The following is a 16,356-nucleotide window of genomic DNA, read 5'->3' on the forward strand; positions in this document are numbered from 1 at the left end:
CAACCTCTGATTCCCCACCTCTGATTCCCCATATCTGATTCCCAGCCTCTGTTTCCCCGCCTCTGATTCCCCGCCTCTGTTTCCCCATATCTGATTCCCGGCCTCTGGTTCCCCGCCTCTGATTCCCCGCCTCTGATTCCCCATCTCCGATTCCGCACATCTGATTCCCTGCCTCTGATTCCCCGCCTCTGATTCCCCGCCTCTGATTCCCCATATCTGATTCCCCGCCTCTGTTTCCCCGCCTCTGATTCCCCGCCCCTGTTTCCCCATATCTGATTCCCTGCCTCTGATTCCCCAACTTTGATTCCCCACCTCTGATTCCCCAGCTCTGATTCCCCGCCTCTGATTCCCCACATCTGATTCCATGCATCTGATTCCCAGCCTCTGATTCCCAGCCTCTGATTCCCAACCTCTGATTCCCTACCTCTGATTCCCCATATCTGATTCCCCGCCTCTGTTTCCCTGCCTCTGATTCCCCGCCTCTGTTTCCCCATATCTGATCCCCGCCTCTATTTGCCCGCATCTGATTCTCCGCCTCTGTTTCCCCATATCTGATTCCCCGCCTCTGAATCCCCAACTCTGATTCCCTGCCTCTAATTTCCCAGCTCTGATTCCCCGCCTCTGATTCCCCGCGTCTGATTACCGGCCTCTGATTCCCCGCCACTGATTCCCCATCTCTGATTCACAACCTCTGATTCCCCACCTCTTATACCCCATATCTGATTCCCCGCCTCTGTTTCCCCGCCTCTGATTCCCCACCTCTGATTCCCAATATCTGATTCCCCGCCTCCGATTCCCCACCTCTGATTCCCCGCCTCTGATTCGCCAGCTATGATTCCCCGCCTCTGATTCCCCGTGTTTGATTCCCTGCCTCTGAATCCCGGCCTCTGATTCCCCATCTCTGATTCACCGCCTTTGATTCGCCACCTCTGATTCCCCATATCTGATTCCCCGCCTCTGTTTCCCCGCCTCTGATTCCCCGCCTCTGATTCCCCATATCTCATTCCCCGCCTCTGAATCCCCATCTCTGATTCCCGGACTCTGATTCCCCACCTCTGATTCCCTGCTTCTGATTCTGATTCCCTGCCTTTGATTCCCCATATTTGATTCCGCACATCTGATTCCCTGCCTCTGATTCCCCATCTCTGATTCCCCATATCTGATTCCCCGCCTCTGTTTCCCCGCCTCTGATTCCCCGCCTCTGTTTCCCAATATCTAAGTCCCCGCCTCTGATTCCCCAACTCTAATTCCCCACCTCTGATTCCCCAGCTCTGATTCCCCGCCTCTGATTCCCCGCATCTGATTCCCTGCATCTGATTCCAAGCCTCTTATTCCCTGCCTCTGATTCCCAACCTCTGATTCCCCACCTCTGATTCCCCATATCTGATTCCCAGCCTCTGTTTCCCCGCCTCTGATTCCCCGCCTCTGTTTCCCCATATCTGAATCCCGGCCTCTGGTTCCCCGCCTCTGATTCCCCGCCTCTGATTCCCCATCTCCGATTCCGCACATCTGATTCCCTGCCTCTGATTCCCCGCCTCTGATTCCCCGCCTCTGATTCCCTGCCTCTGATTCCCAACCTCTGATTCCCCACCTCTGATTCCCCGTGTTTGATTCCCCGCCTCTGTTTCCCCGCCTCTGATTCCCCGCCTCTGATTCCCCAACTCTAATTCCCCGCCTCTGATTCCCCATCTCTGATTCCCGGACTCTGATTCCCCACCTCTGATTCCCGGCCTCTTATTCCCGGCATCTGATTCCGGCCTGTGATTCCCGGCCTCTGATTCCCTGCTTCTGATTCCCCATCTCTGATTCCGCAAATCTAATTCCCTGCCTCTGATTCCCCACCTCTGATTCCGCATATCTGATTCCCCGCCTCTGTTTCCCCGCCTCTGATTCCCCGCCTCTGTTTCCCCATATCTGATTCCCCGCCTCTGAATCCCCAACTCTGATTCCCTGCCTCTGAATCCCCAGCTCTGATTCCCCGCCTTTGATTCCCCCGTCTGATTCCCAGCCTCTGAAACCCCGTGTCTGATTTCTTGCCTCTGATTCCCCGCCTCTGATTCCCCATCTCTGATTCACAGCCTCTGATTCCCCACCTCTGATTCCCCATCTCTGATTCCGCACATCTGATTCCCTGCCTCTGATTCCCCGACTCTGATCCCCACCTCTGATTCCCCAGCTCTGATTCCCCGCCTCTGATTTCCCGTGTTGGATTCCCTGCCTCTGATTCCCAGACTCTGATTCCCCATATCTGAATCCCCGCCTCTGAATCCCCAACTCTGATTCCCTGCCTCTGATTCACCAGCTCTGATTCCCCGCCTTTGATTCCCCTGTCTGATTCCCAGCCTCTGAAACCCCGTGTCTGATTTCTTGCCTCTGATTCCCCGCCTCTGATTCCCCATCTCTGATTCACAGCCTCTGATTCCCCACCTCTGATTCCGCATCTCTGATTCCGCACATCTGATTCCCTGCCTCTGATTCCCCGACTCTGATCCCCACCTCTGATTCCCCAGCTCTGATTCCCCGCCTCTGATTCCCCAACTCTGATTCCCCGCCTCTGATTCCCCAGCTCTGATTCCCCGCCTCTGATTCCCCGTGTTTGATTCCCTGCCTCTGATTCCCCGCCTCTGATTCCCCATCTCTGATTCACCGCCTTTGATTCGCCACCTCTGATTCCCCATATCTGATTCCTCGCCTCTGTTTCCCCGCCTCTGATTCCCCTCCTCTGATTCCCCATATCTCATTCCCCGCCTCTGATTCCCCATCTCTGATTCCCGGACTCTGATTCCCCACCTCTGATTCCCGGCCTCTTATTCCCGGTATCTGATTCCGGCCTGTGATTCCCGGCCTCTGATTCCCTGCTTCTGATTCCCCATCTCCGATTCCGCAAATCTAATTCCCTGCCTGTGATTCCCCACCTCTGATTCCCCATATCTGATTCCCCACCTCTGTTTCCCCACCTCTGATTCCCCGCCTCTGTTTCCCCATATCTAAGTCCCCGCGTCTGATTCCCCAACTTTGATTCCCCACCTCTGATTCCCCAGCTCTGATTCGCCACCTCTGATTCCCCTTATCTGATTCCTCGCCACTGTTTCCCCGCCTCTGATTCCCCGCCTCTGATTCCCCATATCTCATTCCCCGCCTCTGATTCCCAACCACTCATTCCCCACCTCTGATTTCCCATATTGATTCCCTGCGTCTGATTCCCCGCCTCTGATTCCCCAACTCTGATTCCCCGCCTCTGATTCCCCAGCTCTGATTCCCCGCCTCTGATTCCCCGTGTTTGATTCCCTGCCTCTGATTCCCGGCCTCTGATTCCCCATCTCTGATTCACCGCCTTTGATTCGCCACCTCTGATTCCCCATATCTGATTCCCCGCCTCTGTTTCCCCACCTCTGATTCCCGGACTCTGATTCCCCACCTCTGATTCCCGGCCTCTTATTCCCGGCATCTGATTCAGGCCTCTGATTCACGGCCTCTGATTCCCTGCTTCTGATTCTGATTCCCTGCCTCTGATTCCCCATCTCTGAATCCGCACATCTGATTCCCTGCCTCTGATTCCCCACCTCTGATTCCCCATATCTGACTCCCCGCCTCTGTTTCCCTGCCTCTGATTCCCCGCCTCTGTTTCCCAATATCTAAGTCCCCGCCTCTGATTCCCCAACTCTGATTCCCCACCTCTGTTTCCCCAGCTCTGATTCCCCGCCACTGATTCCCCGCATCTGATTCCCTGCATCTGATTCCAAGCCTCTGATTCCCTGCCTCTGATTCCAAACCTCTGATTCCCCACCTCTGATTCCCCATATCTGAATCCCCGCCTCTGTTTCCCCGCCTCTGATTCCCCACCTCTGTTTCCCCATATCTGATTCCCGGCCTCTGATTCCCCGCCTCTGATTCCCCGCCTCTGATTCCCTGCCTCTGATTCCCCATCTCCGATTCCGCACATCTGATTCCCTGCCTCTGATTCCCCGCCTCTGATTCCCCGCCTCTGATTCCCTGCCTCTGATTCCCAAACTCTGATTCCCCACCTCTGATTCCCCATATCTGATTCCCCGCCTCTGTTTCCCCGCCTCTGATTCCCCTCCTCTGATTCCCCAACTCTAATTCCCCGCCTCTGATTCCCCAGCTCTGATTCCCCGTGTTTGATTCCCTGCCTCTGATTCCCTGCCCTGATTCCCCATCTCTGTTTCACCGCCTTTGATTCGCCACCTCTGATTCCCCATATCTGATTCCCCGCCTCTGTTTCCCCGCCTCTGATTCCCTGCCTCTGATTCCCAACCTCTGATTCCACACCTCTGATTCCCCATATCTGATTCCCCGCCTCTGATTCCCCGCCTCTGATTCCCTGCCCCTGTTTCCCCATATCTGATTCCCTGCCTCTGATTCCCCAACTCTGATTCCCCGCCTCTGATTCCCCAGCTCTGATTCCCCGCCTCTGATTTCCCGTGTTTGATTCCCTGCCTCTGATTCCCCGCCTCTGATTCCCCATCTCTGATTCACCGCCTTTGATTCGCCACCTCTGATTCCACATATCTGATTCCCCACCTCTGTTTCCCCGCCTCTGATTCCCCGCCTCTGATTCTCCATATCTCATTCCCCACCTCTGAATCCCCATCTCTGATTCCCGGACTCTGATTCCCCACCTCTGATTCCCGGCCTCTTATTCCCAGCATCTGATTCCCGGCCTCTGATTCCCGGCCTCTGATTCCCCGCTTCTGATTCTGATTCCCTGCCTCTGATTCCCCATCTCTGATTCCGCACATCTGATTCCCTGCCTCTGATTCCCCACCTCTGATTCCCCATATCTGATATCCCGCCTCTGTTTCCCCGCCTCTGATTCCCCGCCTCTGTTTCCCCATATCTAATTCCCAACCTCTGATGCCCCAACTCTGATTCCCTGCCTCTGATTCCCCGCGTTCTATTCCCTGCCTCTGATTCCCCGCCTGTGATTCCCCATCTCTGATTCACCACCTCTGATTCCCCACCTCTGATTCCCCATATCTAATTCCCCGCCTCTGTTTGCCCGCCTCTGATTCCCCGCCTCTGTTTCCCCATATCTGATTCCCCGCCTCTGAATCCCCAACTCTGATTCCCTGCCTCTGATTCCCCAGCTCTGATTCCACGCCTTTGATTCCCCCGTCTGATTCCCTGCCTCTGATTCCCCGACTCTGATCCCCTCCTCTGATTCCCCAGCTCTGATTCCCCGCCTCTGATTTCCCGTGTTTGATTCCCTGCCTCTGATTCCCCGCCTCTGATTCCCCATATCTCATTCCCCGCCTCTGATTCCCCATCTCTGATTCCCGGACTCTGATTCCCCACCTCTGATTCCCGGCCTCTTATTCCCGGCATCTGATTCCGGCCTCTGATTCCCGGCCTCTGATTCCCTGCTTCTGATCCCCCATCTCTGATTCCGCAAATCTAATTCCCTGCCTCTGATTCCCCACCTCTGATTCCCCATATCTGATTCCCCGCCTTTGTTTCCCGGCCTCTGATTCCCCGCTTCTGATTCTGATTCCCCACCTCTGATTCCCCATATCTGATTCCCAGCCTCTGTTTCCCCGCCTCTGATTCCCTGCCTCTGATTCCCCATATCTAATTCCCCGCCTCTGTTTGCCCGAATCTGATTCCCCGCCTCTGTTTCCCCATATCTGATTCCCCGCCTCTGAATCCCCAACTCTGATTCCCTGCCTCTGATTCCCCAGCTCTGATTCCCCGCCTTTGATTCCCCCGTCCGATTCCCAGCCTCTGAAACCCCGTATCTGATTTCTTGCCTCTGATTCCCCGCCTCTGATTCCCCATCTCTGATTCACAGCCTCTGATTCCCCACCTCTGATTCCCCATCTCTGATTCCGCACATCTGATTCCCTGCCTCTGATTCCCCGACTCTGATCCCCACCTCTGATTCCCCAGCTCTGATTCCCCGCCTCTGATTCCCCAACTCTGATTCCCCACCTCTGATTCCCCAGCTCTGATTCCCCGCCTCTGATTCCCCGTGTTTGATTCCCTGCCTCTGATTCCCCGCCTCTGATTCCCCATCTCTGATTCACCGCCTTTGATTCGCCACCTCTGATTCCCCATATCTGATTCCTCGCCTCTGTTTCCCCACCTCTGATTCCCCGCCTCTGATTCCCCATATCTCATTCCCCGCCTCTGATTCCCCATCTCTGATTCCCGGACCCTGATTCCCCACCTCTGATTCCCGGCCTCTTATTCCCGGCATCTGATTCCGGCCTCTGATTCCCGGCCTCTGATTCCCTGCTTCTGATTCCCCATCTCTGATTCCGCAAATCTAATTCCCTGCCTCTGATTCCCCACCTCTGATTCCCCATATCTGATTCCCCGCCTCTGTTTCCCCGCCTCTGATTCCCCGCCTCTGTTTCCCCATATCTAAGTCCCCGCCTCTGATTCCCCAACTTTGATTCCCCACCTCTGATTCCCCAGCTCTGATTCCCCGCCTCTGATTCCCCACATCTGATTCCATGCATCTGATTCCCAGCCTCTGATTCCCAGCCTCTGATTCCCAACCTCTGATTCCCCACCTCTGATTCCCCATATCTGATCCCCGCCTCTATTTGCCCGCATCTGATTCCCCGCCTCTGTTTCCCCATATCTGATTCCCCGCCTCTGAATCCCCAACTCTGATTCCCTGCCTCTAATTTCCCAGCTCTGATTCCCCGCCTCTGATTCCCCGCGTCTGAATACCGGCCTCTGATTACCCGCCTCTGATTCCCCATCTCTGATTCACAACCTCTGATTCCTCACTTCTGATACCCCATATCTGATTCCCCGCCTCTGTTTCCCCGCCTCTGATTCCCCACCTCTGATTCCCAATATCTGATTCCCCGCCTCTGATTCCCCACCTCTGATTCCCCGCCTCTGATTCGCCAGCTATGATTCCCCGCCTCTGATTCCCCGTGTTTGATTCCCTGCCTCTGAATCCCGGCCTCTGATTCCCCATCTCTGATTCACCGCCTTTGATTCGCCACCTCTGATTCCCCATATCTGATTCCCCGCCTCTGTTTCCCCGCCTCTGATTCCCCACCTCTGATTCCCCATATCTCATTCCCCGCCTCTGAATCCCCACCTCTGATTCCCTGCTTCTGATTCTGATTCCCTGCCTTTGATTCCCCATCTCTGATTCCGCACATCTGATTCCCTGCCTCTGATTCCCCATCTCTGATTCCCCATATCTGATTCCCCGACTCTAATTCCCCACCTCTGATTCCCCAGCTCTGATTCCCCGCCTCTGATTCCCCGCATCTGATTCCCTGCATCTGATTCCAAGCCTCTTATTCCCTGCCTCTGATTCCCAACCTCTGATTCCCCACCTCTGATTCCCCATATCTGATTCCCAGCCTCTGTTTCCCCGCCTCTGATTCCCGCCTCTGTTTCCCCATATCTGATTCCCGGCCTCTGGTTCCCCGCCTCTGATTCCCCGCCTCTGATTCCCCATCTCCGATTCCGCACATCTGATTCCCTGCCTCTGATTCCCCGCCTCTGATTCCCCGCCTCTGATTCCCTGCCTCTGATTCCCAACCTCTGATTCCCCACCTCTGATTCCCCGTGTTTGATTCCCCGCCTCTGTTTCCCCGCCTCTGATTCCCCACCTCTGATTCCCCAACTCTAATTCCCCGCCTCTGATTCCCCATATCTGATTCCCCGTATCTGATTCCCCGCCTCTGTTTCCCCGCCTCTGATTCCCCGCCCCTGTTTCCCCATATCTGATTCCCTGCCTCTGATTCCCCAACTTTGATTCCCAGCATCTGATTCCCCAGCTCTGATTCCCCGCCTCTGATTCCCCGCATCTGATTCCCTGCATCTGATTCCAAGCCTCTGATTCCCTGCCTCTGATTCCCAACCTCTGATTCCCCACCTCTGATCCCCAGCCTCTGTTTCCCCGCCTCTGTTTCCCCATATCTGATTCCCGGCCTCTGAATCCCCGCCTCTGATTCCCCGCCTCTGATTCCCTGCCTCTGATTCCCCATCTCCGATTCCGCACATCTGATTCCCTGCCTCTGATTCCCTGCCTCTGATTCCCCATCTCCGATTCCGCACATCTGATTCCCTGCCTCTGATTCCCCGCCTCTGATTCCCCAACTCTAATTCCCCGCCTCTGATTCCCCATATCTGATTCCCCGCCTCTGTTTCCCCGCCTCTGATTCCCCGCCCCTGTTTCCCCATATCTGATTCCCTGCCTCTGATTCCCCAACTTTGATTCCCAGCATCTGATTCCCCAGCTCTGATTCCCCGCCTCTGATTCCCCGCATCTGATTCCCCGTGTTTGATTCGCCGCCTCTGTTTCCCCGCCTCTGATTCCCCGCCTCTGATTCCCCAACTCTAATTCCCCGCCTCTGATTCCCCATATCTGATTCCCTGCCTCTGTTTCCCCGCCTCTGATTCCCCGCCCCTGTTTCCCCATATCTGATTCGCTGCCTCTGATTCCCCAACTTTGATTCCCAGCCTCTGATTCCCCAGCTCTGATTCCCCGCCTCTGATTCCCCGTGTTTGATTCCCTGCCTCTGATTCCCCGCCTCTGATTCCCCACCTTTGATTCCCCGTGTTTGATTCCCCGCCTCTGTTTCCCCGCCTCTGATTCCCCGCCTCTGATTCCCGAACTCTAATTCCCCACCTCTGATTCCCTATATCTGATTCCCTGCCTCTGTTTCCCCGCCTCTGATTCCCCGCCCCTGTTTCCCCATATCTGATTCCCTGCCTCTGATTCCCCAACTTTGATTCCCAGCCTCTGATTCCCCAGCTCTGATTTCCCGCCTCTGATTCCCCATCTCTGATTCACCGCCTTTGATTCGCCACCTCTGATTCCCCATATCTGATTCCCCACCTCTGTTTCCCCACCTCTGATTCCCCGCCTCTGATTCTCCATATCTCATTCCCCGCCTCTGACTCCCCATCTCTGATTCCCGGACTCTGATTCCCCACCTCTGATTCATGGCCTCTTATTCCCAGCATCTGATTCCAGGCCTCTGATTCCCGGCCTCTGACTCCCCGCTTCTGATTCTGATTCCCTGCCTCTGATTCCCCATCTCTGATTCCGCACATCTGATTACCTGCCTCTGATTCCCCACCTCTGATTCCCCTATATCTGATTCCCCGCCTCTGTTTCCATGCCTCTGATTCCCCGCCTCTGTTTCCCCATATCTAATTCCCCACCTCTGATGCCCCAACTCTGATTCCCCGCCTCTGATTCCACAGCTCTGATTCCCCGCCTCTGATTCCCCACATCCGATTCCCCATATCTGATTCCCCGCCTCTGTTTCCCCGCACCTGATTCCCCGCCTCTGTTTCCCCATATCTGATTCCCCGCCTCTGATTCCCAACTATGATCCCCGCCTCTTATTCCCCAGCTCTGATTCCCTGCCTCTGATTCCCCGCGTTCTATTCCCTGCCTCTGATTCCCCGCCTGTGATTCCCCATCTCTGATTCACCACCTCTGATTCCCCACCACTGATTCCCCATATCTAATTCCCCGCCTCTGTTTGCCCGCCTCTGATTCCCCGCCTCTGTTTCCCCATATCTGATTCCCCGCCTCTGAATCCCCAACTCTGATTCCCTGCCTCTGATTCCCCAGCTTCATTCCCGGCCTTTGATTCCCCCCGTCTGATTCCCAGCCTCTGAATCCCCGTGTCTGATAACCTGCCTCTGATTCCCCGCCTCTGATTCCCCATCTCAGATTCACCTACTCTGATTCCCCACCTCTGATTCCCCATCTCTGATTCCCCACCTCTGATTCCCCAGCTCTGATTCCCCGCCTCTGATTCCCCAACTCTGATTCCCCGCTTCTGATTCCCCAGCTCTGATTCCCCGCCTCTGATTCCCCGTGTTTGATCCCCTGCCTCTGATTCCCCAGCTCTGATTCCCCATCTCTGATTCACCGCCTTTGATTCGCCACCTCTGATTCCCCATATCTGATTCCTCGCCTCTGATTCCCCATCTCTGATTCCCGGACTCTGATTCCCCACCTCTGATTCCCGACCTCTTATTCCCGGCATATGATTCCGGCCTCTGATTCCCGGCCTCTGATTCCCTGCTTCTGATTCTGATTCCCTGCCTCTGATTCCCCATTTCTGATTCCGCACATCTAATTCCCTGCCTCTGATTCCCCACCTCTGATTCCCCATATCTGAATCCCCGCCTCTGTTTCCCCATCTCTGATTCCCCGCCTCTGTTTCCCTATATCTAAGTCCCCGCCTCTGATTCCCCAACTTTGATTCCCCACCTCTGATTCCCCAGCTCTGATTCCCCGCCTCTGATTCCCCACCTCTGATTCCCTATATCTGATTCCCAGCCTCTGTTTCCCCACCTCTGATTCCCCACCTCTGATTCCCCATATCTGATTCCCCGCCTCTGATTCCCCACCTCTGATTCCACATATCTGATTCCCCGCCTCTGATTCCCCAACTCTAATTCCCCGCCTCTGATTCCCCGCCTCTGATTCCCTGCCTCTGATTCCCCATCTCCGATTCCGCACATCTGATTCCCTGCCTCTCATTCCCCGCCTCTGATTCCCCGCCTCTGATTCGCTGCCTCTGATTCCCAACCTCTGATTCCCCACCTCTGATTCCCCGTGTTTGATTCCCCGCCTCTGTTTCCCCGCCTCTGATTCCCCGCCTCTGATTCCCCAACTCTAATTCCCCGCCTCTGATTCCCCATATCTGATTCCCCGCCTCTGTTTCCCCGCCTCTGATTCCCCGCCTCTGATTCCCCAACTCTAATTCCCCGCCTCTGTTTCCCCATATCTGATTCCCTGCCTCTGATTCCCCAACTTTGATTCCCAGCCTCTGATTCCCCAGCTCTGATTCCCCGCCTCTGATTCCCCGCATCTGATTCCCTGCATCTGACTCCAAGCCTCTGATTCCCTGCCTCTGATTCCCAACCTCTGATTCCCCACCTCTCATTCCCCATATCTGATTCCCAGCCTCTGTTTCCCCGCCTCTGATTCCCCGCCTCTGTTTCCCCGTATCTGATTCCCGGCCTCTGATTCCCCGCCTCTGATTCCCCACCTCTGATTCCCTGCCTCTGATTCCCCATCTCCGATTCCGCACATCTGATTCCCTGCCTCTGATTCCCCGCCTCTGATTCCCCGCCTCTGATTCCCTGCCTCTGATTTCCAACCTCTGATTCCCCACCTCTGATTCCCCGTGTTTGATTCCCCGCCTCTGATTCCCCGCCTCTGTTTCCCAATATCTAAGTCCCCGCCTCTGATTCCCCAACTCTAATTCCCCACCTCTGATTCCCCAGCTCTGATTCCCCGCCTCTGATTCCCTGCATCTGATTCCCTGCATCTGATTCCAAGCCTCTGATTCCCTGCCTCTGATTCCCAACCTCTGATTCCCCACCTCTGATTCCCCATATCTGATTCCCAGCATCTGTTTCCCCGCCTCTGATTCCCCGCCTCTGTTTCCCCATATCTGATTCCCGGCCTCTGGTTCCCCGCCTCTGATTCCCCGCCTATGATTCCCTGCCTCTGATTCCCCATCTCCGATTCCGCACATCTGATTCCCTGCCTCTGATTCCCCGCCTCTGATTCCCCGCCTCTGATTCCCTGCCTCTGATTCCCAACCTCTGATTCCCCACCTCTGAATCCCCGTGTTTGATTCCCCGCCTCTGTATCCCCGCCTCTGATTCCCCGCCTCTGATTCCCCATATCTGAATCCCCGCCTCTGTTTCCCCGCCTCTGATTCCCCGCCCCTGTTTCCCCATATCTGATTCCCTGCCTCTGATTCCCCAACTTTGATTCCCAGCCTCTGATTCCCCAGCTCTGATTCCCCGCCTATGATTCCCCGCATCTGATTCCCTGCATCTGATTCCAAGCCTCTGATTCCCCATATCTCATTCCCCACCTCTGATTCCCCATCTCTGATTCCGCACATCTGATTCCCTGCCTCTGATTCCCCGACTCTGATCCCCACCTCTGATTCCCCAGCTTTGATTCCCCGCCTCTGATTTCCCGTGTTTGATTCCCTGCCTCTGATTCCCAGACTCTGATTCCCCATATCTCATTCCCCGCCTCTGAATCCCCATCTCTGATTCCCGGACTCTGATTCCCCACCTCTGATTCCCTGCTTCTCATTCTGATTCCCTGCCTTTGATTCCCCATCTCTGATTCCGCACATCTGATTCCCTGCCTCTGATTCCCCATTTCTGATTCCCCATATCTGATTCCCCGCCTCTGTTTCCCCGCCTCTGATTCCCCGCCTCTGTTTCCCAATATCTAAGTCCCCGCCTCTGATTCCCCAACTCTAATTCCCCACCTCTGATTCCCCAGCTCTGATTCCCCGCCTCTGATTCCCCGCATCTGATTCCCTGCATCTGATTCCAAGCCTCTTATTCCCTGCCTCTGATTCCCAACCTCTGATTCCCCACCTCTGATTCCCCATATCTGATTCCCAGCCTCTGTTTCCCCGCCTCTGATTCCCCTCCTCTGTTTCCCCATATCTGATTCCCGGCCTCTGGTTCCCCGCCTCTGATTCCCCGCCTCTGATTCCCCATCTCCGATTCCGCACATCTGATTCCCTGCCTCTGATTCCACGCCTCTGATTCCCCGCCTCTGATTCCCCATATCTGATTCCCCGCCTCTGTTTCCCCGCCTCTGATTCCCCGCCCCTGTTTCCCCATATCTGATTCCCTGCCTCTGATTCCCCAACTTTGATTCCCCACCTCTGATTCCCCAGCTCTGATTCCCCGCCTCTGATTCCCCACATCTGATTCCATGCATCTGATTCCCAGCCTCTGATTCCCAGCCTCTGATTCCCAACCTCTGATTCCCCACCTCTGATTCCCCATATCTGATTCCCCGCCTCTGTTTCCCCGCCTCTGATTCCCCGCCTCTGTTTCCCCATATCTGATCCCCACCTCTATTTGCCCGCATCTGATTCTCCGCCTCTGTTTCCCCATATCTGATTCCCCGCCTCTGAATCCCCAACTCTGATTCCCTGCCTCTAATTTCCCAGCTCTGATTCCCCGCCTCTGATTCCCCGCGTCTGATTACCGGCCTCTGATTCCCCGCCTCTGATTCCCCATCTCTGATTCACAACCTCTGATTCCCCACCTCTTATACCCCATATCTGATTCCCCACCTCTGTTTCCCCGCCTCTGATTCCCCACCTCTGATTCCCAATATCTGATTCCCCGCCTCTGATTCCCCAACTCTGATTCCCCGCCTCTGATTCGCCAGCTATGATTCCCCGCCTCTGATTCCCCGTGTTTGATTCCCTGCCTCTGAATCCCGGCCTCTGATTCCCCATCTCTGATTCACCGCCTTTGATTCGCCACCTCTGATTCCCCATATCTGATTCCCCGCCTCTGTTTCCCCGCCTCTGATTCCCCGCCTCTGATTCCCCATATCTCATTCCCCGCCTCTGAATCCCCATCTCTGATTCCCGGACTCTGATTCCCCACCTCTGATTCCGTGCTTCTGATTCTGATTCCCTGCCTTTGATTCCCCATCTCTGATTCCGCACATCTGATTCCCTGCCTCTGATTCCCCATCTCTGATTCCCCATATCTGATTCCCCGCCTCTGTTTCCCCGCCTCTGATTCCCCCCTCTGTTTCCCAATATCTAAGTCCCCGCCTCTGATTCCCCAACTCTAATTCCCCACCTCTGATTCCCCAGCTCTGATTGCCCGCCTCTGATTCCCCGCATCTGATTCCCTGCATCTGATTCCAAGCCTCTTATTCCCTGCCTCTGATTCCCAACCTCTGATTCCCCACCTCTGATTCCCCATATCTGATTCCCAGCCTCTGTTTCCCCGCCTCTGATTCCCCGCCTCTGTTTCCCCATATCTGATTCCCGGCCTCTGGTTCCCCGCCTCTGATTCCCCGCCTCTGATTCCCCATCTCCGATTCCGCACATCTGATTCCCTGCCTCTGATTCCCCGCCTCTGATTCCCCGCCTCTGATTCCCTGCCTCTGATTCCCAACCTCTGATTCCCCACCTCTGTTTCCCCGTGTTTGATTCCCCGCCTCTGTTTCCCCGCCTCTGATTCCCCGCCTCTGATTCCCCAACTCTAATTCCCCGCCTCTGATTCCCCAACTCTAATTCCCCGCCTCTGATTCCCCATCTCTGATTCCCGGACTCTGATTCCCCACCTCTGATTCCCGGCCTCTTATTCCCGGCATCTGATTCCGGCCTGTGATTCCCGGCCTCTGATTCCCTGCTTCTGATTCCCCATCTCTGATTCCGCAAATCTAATTCCCTGCCTCTGATTCCCCACCTCTGATTCCCCATATCTGATTCCCCGCCTCTGTTTCCCCGCCTCTGATTCCCCGCCTCTGTTTCCCCATATCTGATTCCCCGCCTCTGAATCCCCAACTCTGATTCCCTGCCTCTGATTCCCCAGCTCTGATTCCCCGCCTTTGATTCCCCCGTCTGATTCCCAGCCTCTGAAACTCCGTGTCTGATTTCTTGCCTCTGATTCCCCGCCTCTGATTCCCCATCTCTGATTCACAGCCTCTGATTCCCCACCTCTGATTCCCCATCTATGATTCCGCACATCTGATTCCCTGCCTCTGATTCCCCGACTCTGATCCCCACCTCTGATTCCCCAGCTCTGATTCCCCGCCTCTGATTTCCCGTGTTTGATTCCCTGCCTCTGATTCCCCGCCTCTGATTCCCCATATCTCATTCCCCACCTCTGATTCCCCATCTCTGATTCCGCACATCTGATTCCCTGCCTCTGATTCCCCGACTCTGATCCCCACCTCTGATTCCCCAGCTCTGATTCCCCGCCTCTGATTTCCCGTGTTTGATTCCCTGCCTCTGATTCCCAGACTCTGATTCCCCATATCTGATTCCCCGCCTCTGAATCCCCAACTCTGATTCCCTGCCTCTGATTCCCCAGCTCTGATTCCCCGCCTTTGATTCCCCCGTCTGATTCCCAGCCTCTGAAACCCCGTGTCTGATTTCTTGCCTCTGATTCCCCGCCTCTGATTCCCCATCTCTGATTCACAGCCTCTGATTCCCCACCTCTGATTCCCCATCTCTGATTCCGCACATCTGATTCCCTGCCTCTGATTCCCCGACTCTGATCCCCACCTCTGATTCCCCAGCTCTGATTCCCCGCCTCTGATTCCCCAACTCTGATTCCCCGCCTCTGATTCCCCAGCTCTGATTCCCCGCCTCTGATTCCCCGTGTTTGATTCCCTGCCTCTGATTCCCCGCCTCTGATTCCCCATCTCTGATTCACCGCCTTTGATTCGCCACCTCTGATTCCCCATATCTGATTCCTCGCCTCTGTTTCCCCGCCTCTGATTCCCCGCCTCTGATTCCCCATATCTCATTCCCCGCCTCTGATTCCCCATCTCTGATTCCCGGACTCTGATTCCCCACCTCTGATTCCCGGCCTCTTATTCCCGGCATCTGATTCCGGCCTGTGATTCCCGGCCTCTGATTCCCTGCTTCTCATTCCCCATCTCTGATTCCGCAAATCTAATTCCCTGCCTCTGATTCCCTGCCTCTGATTCCCCATCTCCGATTTTGCACATCTGATTCCCTGCCTCTGATTCCCCGCCTCTGATTCCCCGCCTCTGATTCCCTGCCTCTGATTCCCAAACTCTGATTCCCCACCTCTGATTCCCCATATCTGATTCCCCGCCTCTGTTTCCCCGCCTCTGATTCCCCTCCTCTGATTCCCCAACTCTAATTCCCCGCCTCTGATTCCCCAGCTCTGATTCCCCGTGTTTGATTCCCTGCCTCTGATTCCCTGCCCTGATTCCCCATCTCTGTTTCACCGCCTTTGATTCGCCACCTCTGATTCCCCATATCTGATTCCCCGCCTCTGTTTCCCCGCCTCTGATTCCCTGCCTCTGATTCCCAACCTCAGATTCCACACCTCTGATTCCCCATATCTGATTCCCCGCCTCTGATTCCCCGCCTCTGATTCCCTGCCCTTGTTTCCCCATATCTGATTCCCTGCCTCTGATTCCCCAACTCTGATTCCCCGCCTCTGATTCCCCAGCTCTGATTCCCCGCCTCTGATTTCCCGTGTTTGATTCCCTGCCTCTGATTCCCCGCCTCTGATTCCCCATCTCTGATTCACCGCCTTTGATTCGCCACCTCTGATTCCACATATCTGATTCCCCACCTCTGTTTCCCCGCCTCTGATTCCCCGCCTCTGATTCTCCATATCTCATTCCCCACCTCTGAATCCCCATCTCTGATTCCCGGACTCTGATTCCCCACCTCTGATTCCCGGCCTCTTATTCCCAGCATCTGATTCCCGGCCTCTGATTCCCGGCCTCTGATTCCCCGCTTCTGATTCTGATTCCCTGCCTCTGATTCCCCATCTCTGATTCCGCACATCTGATTCCCTGCCTCTGATTCCCCACCTCTGATTCCCCAT

This window comes from Narcine bancroftii, chromosome 7 (assembly GCF_036971445.1).
Source record: "Narcine bancroftii isolate sNarBan1 chromosome 7, sNarBan1.hap1, whole genome shotgun sequence".
In the NCBI taxonomy this organism is placed as follows: Eukaryota; Metazoa; Chordata; class Chondrichthyes; order Torpediniformes; family Narcinidae; genus Narcine; species Narcine bancroftii.